The sequence below is a fragment of the Blastomyces gilchristii genome (assembly GCF_000003855.2).
Source record: "Blastomyces gilchristii SLH14081 genomic scaffold supercont1.2, whole genome shotgun sequence".
Classification (NCBI taxonomy): Eukaryota; Fungi; Ascomycota; class Eurotiomycetes; order Onygenales; family Ajellomycetaceae; genus Blastomyces; species Blastomyces gilchristii.
The window spans coordinates 3,731,806-3,737,427 of NW_003101681.1; positions in this window are offsets into that span (position 1 = coordinate 3,731,806).

Below are 5,622 nucleotides of genomic sequence, written 5' to 3' on the forward strand. Positions count from 1 at the left end.
GAAAGCCTCACACACTTGATGAGGGTTATATGAGACTATGTTCTAGAAGGTCTGTGATCTGATGCTTCTGTTCTTCAAGGTGCATTTGTGACAGAGGGTACATATTCTGGTTGACTGGTTTTGTGTCTTCTGTGTCAATCTCATGTACAAATCCTTGTTTCAGTGATAATTCTGATGAAAGATCTGTTCAGAAGACCTTCTTATACTTCTTCAGAAGCTTCTTCATACACTTGTTCTCTCACATATCTTTTATCTTAGTTTCCTTCACTTCTGAGTCCTGTATGACATACAGGATGCTTTCAGATGAGATCTTGCAAATCATTCTCTTTGCTTATTAATATGTAAGCAGATTTAACCCTTCTATATCAGAGATGTGAAATGTCCTTCTCATATCAGTTGATAGAATTGTATGAATCATTTTCTTCCTATCAGTCAACTGCATATGACATGTATGCTATTAAATCTGCAGATTGAACCTTTGAAATCAATCAAGTTTAAGAATAAGGTTGTATTTCATGTTCTGCAGCTCTTATGCTCAAATATAGCAAGATCATTCTCTGAAGTGCAAGGGAACTCTTACTCTTGCAGGTGATATTAAATATCAGTTATCAGATAATCTTATGCATTGAGAATTCTTCACTCAGTGAATCTCTTTCAATCTTCAGATCATATAATTATCAATATATTATGTAGAAGCTTCTGTGTCTGCTAACACTTTTGTAGCCATCTCTCAATTCTTATTCAAGTGCTCTCTATACATTAACATTTCAGGTCTCAAGACATTGAGATGAGTGTTCACTTCATCATTCTTGTCTATATCTTATTCAGAAGTCTGCTTCTTCTTTGTATTCACAGAATTCAGAGAGTTATCTAACATGAGCATCTCTTTCACTTTGAAGACTTTTCATAGAATATCAGTGAGTGTCTCTGAGCTCACTGATTCTGCTAGTTTTTTAACTTCCTTACTTCTCTTGACTGTGCATGCTGAGTGCAATCTTTTGCATCATGATTTTGACATCTGCAGTTGAAGCAAGCTTGATGCTCACAATATCAAGGTTTTCACCCAGGGAATTCCTTTTTCAGAGAATTCAGTACTTTAGCAATGATATTCAGATCTAGATTCATCACATTCAGGTGTGTGACTTGTGTTATAGAAGTCTGATTATCTGTTCTCTGTTAAGATATACTCAATTGCAGTATTTTCTGTTGCAATTGACTTGCTTGTTTCTGTATAATGAGAATGTTATATGCTTTCTTCACTGTGTCTGGCTGTGAGGTTAAGCATTTTCATTCCACTCTCAACTCAGGTGTAAGATCATGAATGAAGATCTGTAAACAGAAAGATATTGAAAGCTCTTCATTCAATATGAGATAGTATAAACTGAAGTATATGAAGTATAATATAAGATTGCTCACTTGTCTACACTCAGTGAAGTATTCATAACACTTGTCTTATATATTCACTTTCTCAAAGTTGTGCAAGATTCATTTGAAAACCTCATTTCATATTTATGAGAATGAATATCACTTCAGGTCTGCAAGGTTCATCTTTTCATCAGCTATTTATAATGACTTCACTTTTCTGTGTAGAAACACAGCAGATCTTAAGACTTGTTGAAATTTCATTAACTGTCTGTCTGTGAGTTCATGTTCAATCTGATAATATGATTATATCTGACTTAGTCAGCTGATTGCAGCATCATTTTTTCAGTTGCTATTAAAGCTTAATAACTTCAGCAGATCTTCTGACTTGATATATTTCATGCTCAGATTCTCATCCTGTGCAGTGATCTCTGATAATATATATACTTCTGAAGAGGTTGTGAATAATCATGATGAGATCTTCAGATTCAGTGTAGTTATCTGTCTGTGTAAACATTTGATCTTCTGCTGCAGGCCTAAGATCTGATTTTCTCTATTCTTATTGATGATGATGATTGTGTTGATGAAGCTCTTTATAGTGAATACTTGATCTGCAGTGAATGTCAATTGTTATTTAGCTTTCATCTTAGCCTGTCACTGTGTATGCAAGACCTCAATCTCATTTAGAATTCTTATATGCATACAGAGCTTTGATTCTGATTCAGTGATCTTGACTGCTTTTCTTACTGCTTTGAGTAAACCCTCTGAGAGGTTCTGCATATCTTTCAGTTCAGATAGCAGAGAAGGATGTTATTTGTATTAACTAGAAGAGATATTCATTTCAGTAGTTTCTTATTAATTGTATAATGTCTATCATTATATTACTGTATTGTTATATTACTATATCACTGTATTATTATATCACTATATCATTCTATTACTATATCATTATATGATTTCTGTTATCATTGTATGACTCTGGTGGTGACCACTTCCTTCTTTTATTTCTTTGAGTGAAGAGTGATCTTCTTTGAATCTGGTTTATCACTCTCATCTCTTTTCTCACATCTCATTCATTCACATACATGGCATTCACCTGAGCGTGGAGTTTTCCCTCAACAAGTGAAGCAGTATCAATCAGATGCTCTTTCACTTACTGTTCTTCATATGCTATCTTTTTTGAGGTGTTCTAGGATCACACTGGCATGATAACTACAAATCACTTCATAGGCAGAATTATCATGCTCTGAAGAAGCCTGTGCTTCTCACCAGTTTTTAGACATGCTATCAGATGTCATTCAAAGGTTGCTTAAGCCAGTGTATGATTACAGGCGTACACTGGCTTCTTATATATTGTAATATTGTACACTAATTTAATTAGCAGCCGCTATGGCCCCTTTACATTCATACGCGTACGCTAGTAGTTCGGAAGCGGCCGCGTTATTATCCGACGGTCTTACGTTCTTCCGAACCACACTACTGTGATTGATCACATGTATAATATGAAAGTCATGATAGACAGTGATCTATATTACTATACAATGATAAAATCTTCAGTTGTAAGATATTATAACCTTCAGTGTATTCTCTTATTAAAACCCTGACTTCTTACAGAATTTAATAACTCAAAAGATGTTTGTATCTGTTATATGATGAAACTAAACATAGATGTGAAAGAACATTAATGTGAAGATGTCTATATATATGAAGTTGACAATCTTGATTATAATCTTATATTGAGACTTGTCTGTCTACCTGAACAAGGCATCTTATTAAATGATTAAAACAGGAGCTTGATATTCTCTAACAATGATAGGATTCATGAAGATAATATTCATAAGACTATGAATCTTACACAGATCTCTGTTAATACTTATGAAATACTGTGAAAAAGAAGTCACTGACAAGATCACTGACAGTAGAATCATGTATCAATCTATTCTGTCAGTCTGACTGATATTAAGAAGACTCTAGAAAAGTTATTCTGTGTTATAATAACAGATTCTTGTATGAAACTTTCTCAATAATATCATGATTATCTAGATATCTTTTAACAAGATAATATTATAAATATACCTTCTTTACAAGACTCAGAAGTGAATCACAGTATCAAGTTAGAAAAGAAAAATGATAAGAACTCTGAGTCACTGTGAGACTCTCTTTATAATATGTCTCAAGATGAACTTCTTCTTCTTCAGAAGACACTCAATAATCTGTTAGATAAGAAATTTATACATATTAGTAACTCTTCTAATGCAGCTTCTATTCTCTTTGTAAAGAAGTCAGATAAAGAACTCTGATTCTGTGTGAACTACTGAGATCTGAACAGATTGATAAAGAAAGATTGATATTTCTTATCTCTTATCAATGAAACCCTAGTATGAATCAGATGAGCTTAATGATTTACAAAGCTAGATATTATTACTACATTTCATAAGATTTGTATCACTGAAGAAGATGAATGACTTACAGTATTCTGAACATGTTATAATCTCTTTGAATGAATAGTCACACTCTTTGAACTGACTAACATTCTCAGTATATTTCAGAAGTATATCAACTGAGCACTTCAAGATTTTCTTGATAAGTTTATATCTACTTATCTAGATAACATTCTCATCTTCACTGATGAATTCAGAAAAGAACATCAAGAGTATATATGAAGAGTATTATAATAACTATAAGAAGCAGAACTATCAATTGATATTAACAAGTATGATTTCAAAGTTAAGAGTACTAAATACTTAGATTTCATCATAGAAGCTGGCAAGGGAATTTGAATGAATTCTGAGAAGATCTCTGTCATTCTCAAATGAGAAGCTTCATATACTGTGAAAGATGTACAATACTTCATTGAATTGACTAACTTCTATCAGCAATTTATATGAAACTTCTCAGATATCATGAGACCACTTACAGATCTTACTAAGAAAGACTCAGTATTTCAATAATCAGTGAATGCTGAAGCTGCATTTACACAGATAAAGAAGATATTCATTAATACTTCTCTACTGATAATTTTTGATTCTGATTATAAGACAGTTGTTAAGACTGATTTCTCTGACTATATAACAGAAGAAGTGATATTGTAATATGATGATAAAGATGTTCTATAATTATATGTCTTCATATCTAAGAAACTGAGTTTTGCTGAATGCAATTATGAGATCTATGATAAGAAACTTCTCATAATCATATACTGTTTAGAAGAATGAAACTCTGAACTTTGAAATGTCTCTGAATTTGAAATAATCACAGATTATAAGAATCTCAAATACTTCATAACTATCTGTAAACTCACTGAATGACAGATGTAATGATCTGAGTTCTTAAGTCACTTTCATTTTATAATACACTTTGTTCTAGCAGTCAGAACTCGATGACAGATGCTCTCTCATAATGAGAGCAAGATATGTTATCTGATGTAACAGATACTTACTGAATGAACTGAGAGTACTGACTCTTGAATCTGAAGATACTAGTTGATTAAGATAGAACAGCTCATGACACTATATATGCTTCTCTGATTAGAACTATATATACTTCTTCAGTTAGAACTGTTACTGATATCTCAACTTCTTCTGAATCTACATTAGATAAGCTATGATATACAGCAGCTCAAACAGATAAACTTCTCTAAGCACTTACTAAAGCAGTATGATAAGAAGCACTCTGATTTTCTGCAGAACTATGTGTAAGAATTAACATCTCAGAATATTCAATTGATGATAATAATACTCTATAATTTCATGAATGATGCTGAGTTTCTCACTCTGATCTCTTATACATCTGAATAATGCAAGAGATGCATGATTCATATATGACTGATTATTCAGCCTGTGAACAACTGTATAGAATGATCTTCTGAGAGTTCTATTAATCTGAGATATTAAACAGCATTAGATACTTTGTCTGAAACTGCAATCACTGTTCTTTCATTATCTTATAAAAGAACTGTAGAAAAGATCTACTGAAATCACTCAATATCTCTGATAGAATCTGATAAGATGTAGTAATTGACTTTGCTGTTGATCTATCTGAGAGTAAAGATTGTAGAAACATTCTGATTATTGTTGACTGACTAAGTAAGAGTGTAATATTGAAATCTTGTGATAAAATAAATACTAAACAAGTTATCAAAGTCTTTTTATAAAGTTCATTCTATTGAATGCATGAGTTACTGAGATTGATAGTATCAGATCAGAACTATTAATTCATAAGCACTCTCTGAATAAGAATCTGTCAAGTTCTCAAGATTAT